At 37.2% G+C, this 15314-nt stretch overlaps 1 protein-coding gene across 3 annotated transcripts in view; it reads right to left on the bottom strand.

Annotated features, from left to right (window-relative positions):
- Window positions 1-15314, bottom strand: part of Aldh1a1 (aldehyde dehydrogenase 1 family member A1) — a 147213-nt gene that overhangs the window by 76944 nt on the left and 54955 nt on the right. Inside the window, exon 2 of one of the 3 annotated variants that reach the window (XM_060387346.1) lies at window positions 13106-13193. The exons of the other annotated variants lie outside the window; for them this stretch is intronic. The gene's annotated coding sequence lies outside the window, so the exon portion shown is untranslated. The remainder of the gene's footprint in view (window positions 1-13105; window positions 13194-15314) is intronic. 3 annotated transcript variants of the gene reach the window in all.

The raw sequence follows: 15314 nt of genomic DNA, 5'->3' as shown, positions 1-15314 counted from the left end.
CAAATATAGTAATTTCTTTAATTCAGTCCCTCCAAACTGTAAATTTCTAAGAAATAGTTGATACCAAAAATAGTCACATTGGGTCTTCAAAACTGTGTACATAGATCTCTCTCTGCTAGCCAGAATAGAGTTCTCCAGTTCTATTTTAATGACTGTTTGAGTCTATTAAAAAAAAAAAAAAAGTGATCCTAACAGAAGAACTCTCTTACATATTTGAGCTTTTTGTTTTCTTTAATAAAGCCAAAAAAACATTTAAAATTTATTTATTTGTGTTATTTATTTAAGATTTGGTCAGCACGTAGAAAGAAGCTGTTTGAGGTCTCCTTCCAAAAAAAGGCAGACCACGAAATTCAAAGACTGGAGTACAGAGAATCATTGTTGCTAAATATAGACCTAAGGTCAGAAAATCTTGATGCCTTCTGATCCCTTTAGCTTCTGGCTTAGGAAACTATTTTACGTAGTAAATCTGTGCTGATTCCTGTTGCGCTCTGCAGGCCACACCAGTGAAACGGCCAACAGCTGTGACTCTAGTGCTGAGCATCATCCACTTTTGGTTTCAGATGTTAGGTGCTATTTGTTCAAATCAGGCTTCTAAAGAATTGTGCTGACAACCAGAAAAACAGCAGTAATGACACCAAGAGGTACTTGTAGGTATTATGAGCATGACTTTGCTTTAATGCTGTGAAAATCTAAGTAAGAGCAACTTATATTTTACTCATGGACAGAAGGAATCGATGAGGTCAGAGTCATACTGCCAGGAGTCCTGCTGCCTTCCTAATGCTCCCCAACATTTGAAGTCACTCTGGTCACTTGGATTTTCTACAATCTATGGATATTTCCTAATCTTATTCTGATCTATGATGATCTGTCTTACCCACCCTCCAGCCAAATGAGGTCCAGAGAGAAGAATATGGTGGTTGATACACTTTCTCACATTTACTAAATGGTTGGTATTAATACTGAAAGAAAGCACCCAGCACTCAGTGTAGCGTCTTGTCTTGACTGGCTCTTTGTTAACTTGACACAAGCCATGGACATTCGGGAAGAATTCTGATTGAGGAAATGCCTCCATAGGGTTGGCTTGTAGGCAAGTCTGTAGGCCACTTTCTTGATTGTTGATTGATGTGGGAGGGCCCAACACAATATAGGTGGTGCCGTCACTGGGCAGGTGGTCCTGGATGGTGTAAGAAAGCAGACTGAGCAAGCTACAGGAGAAAGCCAGTCATCAGTACTCCTTAACGAAATGCACATCAGTTTCTGCCTTCTGGTTCCTGCCCTGTTTGAGTTCCTGTCCTGAAGCTCCTCAGTGATGGACTGTGGTGTGGAAAACTGAGCTGAAATAAAACCTTTCACCCTCAAGTTGCTTTGGTGAAGTGTGTTTTATCACAGCAATATAAACTCCAAATAAGATATATGGATTGCTAATGGGTCTTTCTTTCCAGACCTTTGGGTCATGGTCTGTCTTAAGCTAGCAAGTAGATGACTCACACTGAAAAGAGCCAGTATCTAGAGTATCCAGTGCAAAAAAAGTTTTGTTTTGTTTTAATTTACACTAACAGTTTTCCCCACATAATATTTTTATTAATTATTTGGGGGTTTTATACAATGCACCCTCATTATAGACTTCCATCTTTCAAGTGTAGAATAACATATGACAGAAGAGAGTCCCGTTGCCTTTTTGATCAATGTTCAGGGATAATTCCCAGAAAATTAATGCTGTTTTGCCTTGTGAAGCAGAGTCTACAGACACATCATCTGGGGAGCACTGTTATTTTGTTTCAGGTTCGTTCTTCAAGGTTCTTTTCTGTTTTCTTTGTATCTTAAGTTAAACTTAGCATTTCTGTGATACTATGCCATTCTCCCAATTCTTTTTCTCACATGCCAAATAAATAAACACATACAAAATATTACCATCCTTCCTATAATCTTCTGTGAAAGGGAATGATCTCTACATAGTTCTCACAGTTCAGTTTAAGAGTAGAAAGCCCTGAAGGATTTTGACGAATTTTCTTCCAAGCACACATCTTTAATATGTCACTTCTTTCAGATTTACCTTTGGACTTTCTATCTCCATAAGTATGGATGGCTAAGCTGGCATCCTTCTGCTAGTAGGCCAACTGTTATTTCGTGTGAAAGAGAGACTTTTCATCAAACCCCATCACTACCATTTTCCCTGTCAGCAGCAGTGAGATTGCTCACGACTCTCAGCAAACCTTTCCTAGAATTCAGTCTGACAGTGACTTAAGAACACAAACACAGCATTTCCTTTTCCCCAGATAAAGTGGGGATTCATTCTCTTTGCACCTTCCATCTTCTAGCATTCTGGAACTTTAGCTTCATTCTTTGTAGTAATAGTAATTATTATCCCTTAAATGGTCCATTTTCCAGTTTGGTCACCAGCTTCTATGTACAACTGGAGAATCCATGCTGGTTGATGACGTTTCCCCTCTGGTGCTACTGGCTCAGAAGGCATTCAGCACCTTCTTTCTCATTGCTCCCCAAACTCTTTCATTTAGTCATAACCGATGTGGTTTTAAGTTGAAATACTTGATTTCTCATGAGTTTGAGAATTTGTCTTTTTTGTTTATTGGTTATTTGTATTTTCTCATTTGTTCACTGTGTGTTCAGGATCTTACCCATCTTTCATTGTTTTTTATATAGTTTGCACAGTAACCATCTGTCAGTTTTTCTTTTTATTTCACAAACTGTAGCTTGAACTTGTGTCCTTGAGGTGCCATTTTGAGGAATGGGACATCTTTATTTTTGTGAATTCAATTAATTTTATAAGTTTTATATTATGCTAAAGTATATAACTTAAATGACTTACTGCTTTGACCAAGACCAGTATAATGTATATCTAAGTTCTCTTTTAAAAATTTGCCAGTTGTATCTATCACAGTTAAGACTAATTTAGCTTAATACTAATTTAGTATTTGAACTGATTGTTGTTCAAATAACATTTCTCTAAGAGAGCTCTTTCTGTTCAACACAAGCATTACCTGTCTCCTTATTTGATTCAGCTTGATCCCTGTCTGAATGTATAGATTTAGAGCATGCAGCATATACACATTTTTATAAACTGTTTCATTAAAAAAGTTATCATAACCGCTTGACATATTTCTGCATCAATTTTTGTATGTATTTCAACATACATGTTGGTAATATTTTAGGATTCATTTATAAACTTTCCCTAATATATCTGAAATTGTGTAGAATACTGAATGAATATCTAAAGCATTTATATTGTTCTTCTCTGAACTAATACCCATATATCCCAAACTGAATAAGCTAACAATGGTGTGTTATGCTGATAGTCTTAGCTCTCAGGAGGTGTGGATATCAATATCAACTCCAAAGCAAATCTGAGGCTCTCCTGGCTAAATGAGGCTTTATTGGATACATACATACTACGTATATACATACATACATATGATATATAAATATTCCTATTTTTAGGTATATACATTATATATATATATATATATATATATATATATATATATATCCTTAAGAGACAAGAGACAGACCTGGAAACAGAAATATTGGCTAAGAGAAGGCTATTTTGTAGTTTCAGTGTACCATAACTTGAAGATTGTTGTACTTGCTTGCAGAACAATGATTTTTTTTCCAGTGAAATGTTGATTTTTTGCTGCAAGTCTTTAGTAATGAAACAATACTTCAGTCTCGTTTTTGCTTCAAGTTGATTTGAATGACTGTGAGGCTAAGTAAGTCTGTCCTCAGTGCAGCTGTGCAAGTGTACATACATAATATAGGGAGCCATATGGACCCAAGGATTTCTCAGAGGAGCGGATAAAAGGACAAAGGGAACTTTAGTTCTGTGTCCTTGTCTACGAATGGACTTGGCAAAGTTATTCTGAGGCTGAAGCCAGTGCCTCCTAGGACTCAAGGTTGTGGCTTCTAGAGAACCCCGCCCCCTCACCCCACCCCGGACTTTGGCAGCTCAGGCAGCTGTGTGTGAGATATCCTGTGTTCTTTTTGCCAACATTGTTTGATAGGGCTCCAATGTCCTAGGCCATTTTCTCCTTTGATAATATATATAACGTAGTACTTAATAAACTTGCTTGGCATGGATCATCGGCTTATGCAAGAACTCCTGGTTTCAGCTATTGCTTTTGTCTTTTTTATTTCTAATCCTTATTTCTTATCTTTTATCCTCCTATTCAACACTGCACTGTTCGAGACCTTTATTTCTGTGAGTTCAGTTCATATAGTTTACATACTAATTTTTTTTTTGTGTGTGTGTGTGTGCACATATACGCTATATATTAGACTCAGGGCCTTGTGCATGTTAGATTACCTTATCCATCTTGAGCTTTTCTCTGTTTTCCTCAGGCCATTACAAGAGAAAAATCTTCCTCAATTCAGCCTGAACGTTTAAATTGAAATGTTGGGGTCTTTTTCCAGCTGCAGTCTCTGGCTCAGAGCTGCATTGTGTCTACAAAGCTGCTGCCACTTATACCTCTGAGAACTGCAGATTGAATTGCTGTCATGCTCAGGGACAGAGCAGCATCAAAGAGGAGGACTTATATTTCATCCCATTCATAGCGGTGGTGGGCACGGGAGCTAAGTAGAGAATCATCCTTATTTTACTGTGTTGCTAAACTCAGCTGGCCTCACCAGACAGTGTTTTCCTCTAAATAAAGGAGCAGCAGGTCTGTGCAAAGCAAGTTTGTACCTGACTCCTGCAAGCCTCAGAGTACTTGTGGTCACTGCCTTCTTCACACTGGCTATCCATCACCATACCAGAAAACAAACAGGTCCATTTACTCACACATCTAATGAGCAACTAAGCCTTGGTGTTTATGGACACAGCTGGCCTTTAGTTCCATTGTCACTCATGTAAACTGCTCTAGGGCCTTTAAGTATGACCTCCTTCTTGTATTTTTATTTTGCTTTTACTCTCTATTAGAACATCTTTAGCAGCAAATACAAAACTCACCCCAAAACATGTTAACAAAACAACAAAAAGTGGAGCGAAATGGGGGAATCAAGCAATTGTCAGAACAGAGAGGTCTTCATATGTAGCTTGATTCAGAAGTTAAAATTAAGTCATTGACATTTTCTCTCTTCCCCATTATCAGCTGTGCTATTCTTTCATATTGGCCTGGGAATCTTGCTTGTGGTCTCAGTCATCCTGATTTATGATGTGATAATGTACCTGTTTCTTATCTTGATATTGGAACCACTGAAGACCATTTCATTTTTTTCCCTTCACTGTCTCTGGCTGAGCCCAAACAAATATAGCTAATTGGGTGAAGAAACGGTGTGAAATTAAATCCTAGATTTTTGTATTAAAATATTATTGCGAGTATGTTCTTGTCCTCTAATGGCGTATAGTTTCTTAAATAATAATTCTTGCAGAGGAAATTCGTCTAGTAATGTAGCTCAGCAGAATGGTAGAAACATGCTGGCACAGTCATTCATTTGTGATGCAAGGATATTTTGTGGTTTGAAACCATTTCCAAATAGTGGAGTAAAGAGATTACATAAGAATCCAAGAGATTAGAGACCTTAATAATGAATCATATTAACAGCCTTTCTTTCTGGAACTTGGATAGCCTGAATCCCATCCAAGACTGTATTTTTATGGACACAAATGTGAAGATTTACTTTGAGTCTCACATATTTTAGATAAACTAGGTAGAAGTTCTTGAAGTGGCATACCTGTGACAGAACAAGTTATTGAAATAATACATCTCTGATGACATTCTAATCTGTTTTGTGAAGTTTCCCTTTTATGAATTTCCAAAAATGGTTATTAATGAACAGAAGTGTCCATTTTTATAAGACTCGGGCTATTGTGATTAAACACACTCAGAGCCACTTCACCAGGAGGCGCCTTCAAAAAGCATAACTTGACACATCTTGTCCTCTTCAACTTTGCACTAAAGTGTGATAGGCACTGGAATACTGAAAATCGTGGCAACTGTTGTAAAAACCAGGTTCTGTGTCATTCTGTGTCAAACAACTGGAACATGGATACATAGAAAAAGAATAGACAGTTTATTAAGAAAGGGAACAAACCCCTGAGCATAAGAATGAGACAGTGAACTGAGGAAAAACTATGCACTTAAGAGGAGTTGGCCAGAGACCTTGTTATTTAGCCTCCCTCTTCCATATTTGTGTACTGTGTGCTTTTTCCACTCATGCTTTGCTCTCTACATGAAAGCCAGGTGGAGAAAGTCTTCAATCTTCTTCTGCTACTGACTTACTTTACATGTTAATTGTGATGTAGCTTTTTACATTTTCTATTCTTCTGCCACAAAAGTGGTCATTATTTACATGAGGACCAGGATGTTGGAGTCACAGAACTCTGAGGCCTGATTCAAATCAAAGACACTGCAGCTATATATCATTCTTTTGTGTTTACTGGGTTTTTGTGTGCATTAGTCAAGCTCGAATTAAAGTTTGGTGCAAACAGCAACGCCTACCACAAAAATGCTCTTGTGGGTACAGCCACAAATCAAATATAAACAAGACTTCAGGTGTATACACAGGGAGTATCCCATGTTATAAAAGCCCAAACACAAGCGCCTTTTGAATTGTAAAGAGGTTAAAGATTAAGAGAATAGCATGGGAAACGATAAAGCCGTAGATTTCAGTTTCATGGTTACTTAACAGTTGATAAGGCACTCAGTTTACACTCTTTATCAGACCCAAATTGTTGACTCAGTGGGCAAGAAATAATGCTGACTCACTGGGCAAGAAATAATGCTGACTCATTTGGCAAAAAAATAATGCTAAATCCCCTTGAATGAAAATAAATCCAAACTCTAAAGTAAGCACAGAAAATCCACATTTCCTTAGGGGTTGAGAGGGGAGATGCATTGATTGACAGATTATGAAAGCATGTACTAATCTCTATTTTTAAACCTATTTTATTTTTCTGTTTTCTTTATGTGTAATATGTATATGTGCATATCTGTGTGTGTGTGCGGGAGTGTCTGTGGAGAGTCTCTGAAAAGGGAGTTGAAATATTTGGAGCTAAGTTTGCAGGGAGATGTCACCTACCTGATGTGGGTGCTGAGAACTGAACTCTGGTGCTCTGGAAGAGCAGTAAATGCTTGTTCAAGCTGGGCCATTTCTCTAGCCTGTGGTTTTTTCATTTAACATGCTACCTTAGTCATCAAGATGGTTGAAACATTCAGAGTTCCCTGTGACTCTATGGGAAATGTCACAGTTCAGATGGTTTGTTCAAATGTGTGAATTTATTCTTCGTAAAGCCTTTGTTTTATAAAGATTTAAGGTCGAAAAGTGCCTTCAAGATGATTAGACTTTAGCTTTCCTTTTCATATGAAAGCAGTCATAGGAAAACATTCAGAATCACAACTATCAATGAAAGCACCAAACTGCAATGATCTGTATGTACCTAATGATAGAGTAAAGATAAAGCTGTAGACTTCAGTTTCATGGATAACAGCAGGTAAAGAAAATCAGTTGACTTCTTCATGTGAACTGAAAGTGCTGACTCACTGTGCATGAAAAAAAATGTTCTTTGCTACTGGCAGCTGAGCATTTTCTCCAGCCTGTGGCTTCTATACAGCAGGCTTATAGAATGCTGTATAGAATTCAGATGGTAGAATCATTCAGTGGTAGAAACTTACTCAGATGGTAGAAACATTCAGTGTTCCATACAATTGTATCATAAATGTCAGACTGCAGATGTGTTTTGTTTCTATATTTGTCCTAAAATGTAGGTTTATCCTTCCTAAAGGCTTTGTTTCATAAAGATTTGACATTGGGAAGTCTCTGAGATCAGCACTGGCACAAGCAATCCTGGCTGCTAGCTAAGTACATGAGTCAACAGCAATGGCTTTCCATTAGACCCAGTCTGCCTAAAATGATGAAGGTACCAGTGTTTAGGGACAATTTTCAGAAAGGCTTTCTTTCTAATTTAGCAATGTAAATTTTCTACAGTGATCTCCAGCTTAGAGAAAATTTTGTACAATTAATCATCAGTTTGGAAGTGGTGGTGTGATAAAGATGAAAGTGTCTGCAGGTCTCCAACAGACACAGTGCCCGTGCCTCAGGCATCCACTTTGTGTCGCCCACGGCTGGTTTTCCTCTCTGTCTCTCCACTTACTAGAAAGACACTTATCCTCTTTCCCTCAACTTTCTATCCCAAGTCAGTTTGAAAGACGATTCGGATCTTGCTGTTTAGCTCTTTCGTGACTAGATTTTTTTTTTTTTTTTGGATACAGGCTCAAGCGTTGGTTCTTTGATCTTCCACCGGAGCCTGCTACACACAGTACATCATTGTGAAGGATAGGTTTGGAGAGAAAGTGTGCTTTGAATAACCTACACTTGTACTGTACTGTTCAGATCATTATCTTATGTTCCTTAGTATTTTGTAAACCCTTTTCAGCTGGTGCCAGTATTATTGGCTGCTAGTTTAATATATAATGGGGTATGTGTTTATGAATAATGGTGAGTGCCATTCATTTTCTGCTTTGTCACAGAGAATTACTGTTTTTTTTCCCCAATAATTAACCTAAAATGTTTTTGGAAAGACATATAAAGGAGCAAAATGAAGAATGAAGGGGAGGCCAATTTCTTACAAATTCAGACCTTTGAAAAATGCATCCCTAGAATCAGTCTTCACAGAAAAATCCACTTTGATTCAATGGGCTGCAGATTTGTCTCTCTAAAGGTCCCATTCTGCTAGGAATATGGAAGATGACTTTTTCCTCTCTGACACTAATTGTTCTCATTTGTACAGGTTAGCTTCTTCAGAGAAATTTACATAAGAAGATTAAAACAAGTTGATAGAGAAACTACATGATATGTTGCTTTCAGGGAAAATATTCATAATCATATAAATATTTATAATCATATAAATCATAATCTATTTTCCTAAAGCCCGAGTCTTAGGACAACCTTAACACTATGCTGAGCTTTTCAGGCAGGATCAAGGATCAAGCCACTGACTGAGACTATGAAATAATAGGATAATGGGGCACACATAGGTACATGCAATTTGGCTTTTGATCTTGAAGTCATTAAGCTCCAATCCCCCAGCACTGCTAATTTCACAAACTTCTTGTTGAACTTTCTTGATGAATAGCCCAGGCTTTTGCTGAGGTGGACAGAGCAACTTCTTGAGACCCTGACATTCCAGTTGCCTTCTAACCATGGTGGGCAAGAATGAAATGAGGAGACCATGCATTGCTATCCAGTGAGGAGCCTGGCTCCTGAGTTGGTGGTTAATGCCTAACATGTCCCCACCCTCCTCCAAGATATAGTTTTTGCTATAGGCAATATAATATTTAAATTATCAAAGAATCTCTCCATTACTTTGCTAAAGCTCCTAGACAAAATTTTGCCACCTATAGGTTAAAGCCTCAAATCTTTCACATTTACCACTTTACAACTATCTTATAAAATATAAACATGCTTAATACTTCATTTAAAATTTTAAAACCAAATAAATTTCACAGCCATATCTAATGGGAACAGTGGAAGTCATAAAACCAGCACAGCTGTTTGACAAAGATTCAGCATAGACGAGCTGAGCGAGGCAATTACTGTGGTGTGGCCTCCTGCTTTTTGGCCTTGATCTCCATGTGTTGCATGCTCAGGGGGCTTTTAGTGTTTGTACAACTTGAAGATATTGTATTGATGACATTTTTCTTATTAATCATTTACACCTTCTCCCAGAAGTACTGTTTCTAAATATTTTCAAGAATGTCCTCACCATACTACCCCCCTCCTCTTTTAAGCAGATATTGTTATCTGGACCTGTTAGAAGGTCTTTCTTATGCCCTGAAAATTGTGACCCTAAAAAAACAAACAAACAAACAAACAAAAAAAAAAAAACAACCCAGAGATCTCTTTATGATGTTTTGACTCAAAGATATTTTTTGGAAAATCTACCCCTATACTTACTCAGGAATAAGGTAATCAGAAGAACATAAATTTAAAAAGGTAAGATTCAGATGCAGCAGATCATATTAAAAGCCTTGTCCAACTATTATGGACAAAGAATTGTACGGATAAATGATAAAAGAATGAAGTATTTATACCTCCCTTTCTTAGAAAATGTTAATACAGGGCCACTGGTGTTCTTATGACTAAGGAACAAAGAACACCAAGATTAAACATATAAATACATTCTACTAATATTTAAAATATAAACATTATATTATGCCCTTGAAACTGCAAGAGTGTTAAAAGTTCGCTGTAGGGGCTGATGAGGGAATATGATTGTAAAAGACAACCCTGTTCTGTCATGGTTTATCAATGATGACTAAACATATGATCAAGAGGAAGTTAAAACATGTGTCTGGGACAACATGCATCTATCCCTGTCTATTAAATTCTGTGTAAACAAAGAAGCACTTTGACTGCCAGTAAGTCAGGCTACAACATGCCCCCTGTGACCCTAACCCACTGCCTGCACCTGACTCATTCCTCCCTTGCCTTCTGCATCTACCCTTCTTCAATCTTTTTTCTCACCTGGAGCTGGACCATGGTTGGAAATAAAGTTGCTGGAAGTAATAACATCTGCAAATTAATTGTCAGGACATGAAAGTATATTTTGAAAGAGAAATTGTAGGACCTTTGGAAAAGAACGAATTTCTAAAGAGGGATGTCAGGATTCTGTGATCAGGAACACATTGTAGAATGTTTTCATCATCAGTCATGGCAACAGGCATGTAATAGTCTGTTGGATCTACAAATCGCACAGTGAGAATCTTTGATGCTGAGGAGCGCACTTTTACGTTGCAAACTTACAGAATCAGTTTCCAGCTTCAGAATCATAAGCTTCTCTTGAGTATTTTCTCCACCATAGTGGTGTTGTAGGCCACTAATATTCACAGTCAAATTTCACAGGCTTCTGTGTAATCTTAGGTCTCTTCTGTTGACAACAAACTCCGGCTGTTTTCTTTTGTTTTGTTTTTAAGTTCTTTGAGAGAAATAATCATGTCTGATTTACAAGTCATCCTTGACATATTTATGTTCTGCAGATTAAAAGTGTCTTCATAGAAAACCTTTGTTAATATTTCATTGGAATTATGGACTATTCTAATGATCATGCATAAAAGATTATACCATAGTAGTCAATGATTAATAATTACCCTTATAGCTTTTCTAAAAATAGGAGTGAGTTGAGTTTACTGACCAGGAAACACAAAAGTGCATCTAACAAACATTCACACACAGTCGAAAGTTCACCTCATTACTAAAACTGGTAAATACAGGAGCCACTACAAACCAAAGTACTTTCCAGAGAGGGGAATGACCACAGTAAGTGGCCAGAATGTAAATGATTTCCGAAGGTGTTTGATGATTTGTAATTCAATACTTTGTGAATGATTCCTTTAATTTCTTTTCTGAAAGTTCATTACAATATAAAGTTGTTACTGATTTTCTTTTTTTTTTCTTTTTTCTTTTAAATGAGAAAAATTAACCTCATTGATAGCACAACAGCACATTTACAGAATTAGTTATCTCTGGTTGAAATTATTGTGTCTGTCTTTGGTTTCTGGAATAGAGATACTTTTGCATAGAGACAATACAAGCCATTAAAGAGATCAAAATACAGCAACAATTATTTTCCTTTGGCTGTTATTTGGTTATTTCTACAATTTCATGGAAAACACTTTTAGCATCTATTTCTTTTTTGGATTTTTTTAATTTTTCTTTTATTGAAAATAGCTTTTTCTCCCCTTATATTGTCTATCTTGATTAAAGTTTCCCCTCCCTTTACTCCTCCCAGTTCCTCCTCACCTCCAATCTGGAACCACCTCTTTCTGCCTCTCATTAGAGTAGAGCAGGCTTCTAAGGGTTAATGATAAAATAAAATTTAAGATAAAACAAAATTAATATATCAGAGTAGGACAAAACAAACAAAAGGGGGAAAAAAGAGCCCAAGAAAAGGTATAAGAATCATATATAAATCCAGAGACCCACTCACTTGCACTCAGGAATCCCTTAAAACACTAAATTGAAAGCCATAATATATATTCAAAAGACCTGTAAGATGAAAAATATATATACATATATATGTATATGTGTGTGCACGTGTTAAATAAAATAAAATAAAATAAAAGCCCTGATTCGACATTATTGGGCAAGGAACCTCACATAATAATGTTGATTGTGTTTTCTGTTGTCCAGCTACTGCTCAGCGTGCATTCTACCACAATTTGTTTTCCCAGTGGAATGTCCTTGAAGAGAACTAAATTTTCATTTGCAAGTGGTCATCCATTGGAGATTGCTTTTGGGTTAGGAATGGGGCATATGGCTACTTCTTTCAGCTCTATGACCGCATTTGGTGCAGGCCTGTTCAGGCCCTGTACATTCTACCTCAATCTCTGATGCATCGATCCTGTTGATTTAAAGGACCTTGCTTTCTTGGTGACTTCCATCCTCTCTATTCAGAATGATTTTGGCTATGAATCTGAGGAACAGTTTTTGGTCCTCAATTTATTGATGTGCTTGATCATCAAAGGGTATTAATATTTATCAATTTTTTTCTGCATCTAGTGAAAAGGGTTTTTTTGGTCCCTTTTCTTTGTATGTGATATTTTATGTGTACTGCTTGTGTGTGTTGAAACATCACTGAAAGTAGTAGGTTACAACTCTGTGTCAAGTGGATAGTATTTTGATTCAAATCAGAAGCTAGGGTTCTTAGATGAACAACCCAGAAGCAGAAAGTATGGGGCTGGGTAAGTGAGGAATGAACTACTCTTTATTACTTTGTGCCTCCAGTTATAATCAGTGCTTTATGATGAGGAACTTGCTTTTTAAATGGTTTAATGTTTGCTCCCATGCAGACATCATATGTTCAAAATGCTTATTAGATACTTACTTTCAGTTAAAAAAATATATATATATATAAATAAAATGAAACACTCACATACACTTTCTACTCTGAAAAGCAAATTATTTTAAATGACTGTCAACTCAAAATAGTTAGGCATCACATGGAAACAAATCTTTAGTCCTGGTTCTGTGAGATTTCCTCCATTAGGTTGATTGATGTATGCATGATCCACTTTGAATTGTTGATCATAACATGTCATGGGCTGGAGCCTGAGGCTGAATAACAAGGAGAAAGGCATGGAGTAGCAGCACTCACCGGTCTGTTTTCTGAGTGTGGAGACAGCTGGAAAATCTCCTGCTTTTCCTGCTATTGTGCTTCCTGTAGGATGAACTGTAGCCTTGAACTAGGGACCAAAATAAACATTTCCTTAGGGTACTTTTTGTCATTTTTTTCCACAGCAATGAGTAAAGTAGCTAATACACATATAAATGCTTCAAGTTCAGCCATTTCCACTATTTAAAGTATTGAAGACAGCCAAATTAACCTACCCATGGCATTGTTTATCACCTTGCTTGAACTGCTAAAAGTAATTGAAGTTAATCAGCTTTCAGTTTTTCATACACAATCACTGTTTCAAAGTCAAGAATTAGGTAGCTGATGCTTTGGTCTCAGCAAGTCCCTCTGTGAACTGGGGTGGATAGAAAAAGGAGCTCCTGTTTTCTGAAGACAAAGGGAGAGAGAGTGGGAAGGGGAGTGAGAGAAAGAAGGAAAGGGGGAGGGAGGGCCTGGGAGGGCAGGAGTAATGGGTTACAAGGAAACAAAATAAATAAATTTTTTAAAAAGAAAAAATAGAATTATATAGCTGATAGCTTTCACTTGCTGCCATTGTGGGCAGTGAATATGAGGGAGAACCCTTTCATGATCCGGCATCACAATGATGTGGCACTTTGAGACAGAAAGGATTGGGACACTGGTTGCTTAAAAGTCATACTAGCTGATAACGTGGTTGATTGCTTAAGTGAAAGTCTTGTTTCAGCAGACCGTCAAGCAATCTAGCAATCAAAGTGTTTTCTCAATGATTGGGTTCATGGTAGTTTGATGCTAAAGTCCATAGTTAAATTAAAAAAAAAAAAAATCAAACACTCCCTTCTCCACTCCCTCTGAAAGGTTAGTGATGGGAAACTATTATATGGCCAAATTTCTCAAAGAAATTCTTTCAGTCTGAAAAGAAAAATAAAGAAATATTCAGAAATATTCTAGCATAGCATTTTTCATACTAGGCTAAAGAAGAAGTTATTTAAAGTGATAGCTCCCCAGATATTTATTGAAAACTTAACATGGAAGGCATTACTAGGGGCAAGAAAATTCAGTAACTGGTCTGTGAGCCTGGCACCAGTCTTCCTTCACTCATCCTTTCTTCACAAAGTATGATGAACTCTGATGCACAGATCCATCGACTCTTCATTGGCTCCCACTGCTCCTCTTTGGAAGACAAAATGCAAGTTCCTTGGCATGCTGTGTTAAATCTGCTTCAGGGTAGGCCTGGCTCACCGCAGGCTCTGCTTCTTTCTCTATAAATGCTGAGCTGCAGGCTGCATCCAGAAATGCAAGTCTTTGTTTTGTACATGTGCGTTAGAATATAGTGTCTTCCTATATGTAAATCTTTCCATTTGCCTTTTCAATCTCTCCCTTCATCCTTCTTCTCTCAATTCATCCCTTTCTCTAGGATTGCAGGAATGAGCCACTATGCTCAGCAAAGTTCCTCATTTATTCCCATACTTCTTCCCCCATGTATCTTTACTGAGTTAGTTACCACTTCATATCTTAGTATTGATGTGACTTTATTATAAGAAATCTTTCAGAACTCCTTTAATCTGTAGTCAATCTGACTCTTTCAAGCTCTTAAAATATTGAATAATTTCTATCCATGGAAATCATCCACATTTTGGTGCCTATTACTCTATTCCACTTACCTATTAGATAACTGAGTCCCAGAAGCTAACAGCAGGAAGGTGTATTTGACAGTGGAGAAGTCCCAAACATATGAGTCACAAGCATCATGGTTCCAAGGAAGTGATTTGAGAAACCTTTCCTTTTATGTACTGAGTTTATAACTAATTTAAAAAATGTTCTTGATGAAAGCAAAGCACACTGGATGGTTAGTTGTTATGATTTCAGACATGTAAAATGTGTTGGAAGAGAACTGTGGGCAGCAAGATATGGAAGAATACAGACTCTGTGGCAGTATCTTTGTCAATGTGAAGTTTATTTAACATCACTGTAAATACTCATGAGGAATAGAGCTATAAAAAGTAACTGTGCTTCCATTTTTAGACACGTCTCTTCTTTAGTATATGTGGCCCAAGCACATACTGTCTCTTGCTTTGCAGCCCAGATAGAGTTACACCCACTGCCTGGCATTTCATTCCCCAGAGTATTTACATAATCCCTCGAGCTGTGGCTATCAATTTGCAGAGCAGAAGGATTTACATCAAGAGGACTTAAAGTCATCTACTTGGCTGCA

This window comes from Meriones unguiculatus, chromosome 1 (genome assembly GCF_030254825.1).
Source record: "Meriones unguiculatus strain TT.TT164.6M chromosome 1, Bangor_MerUng_6.1, whole genome shotgun sequence".
In the NCBI taxonomy this organism is placed as follows: domain Eukaryota; kingdom Metazoa; phylum Chordata; class Mammalia; order Rodentia; family Muridae; genus Meriones; species Meriones unguiculatus.
Note: the sequence above shows the minus strand (reverse complement) of the source record. Positions and strands in the feature narration are given on the sequence as shown.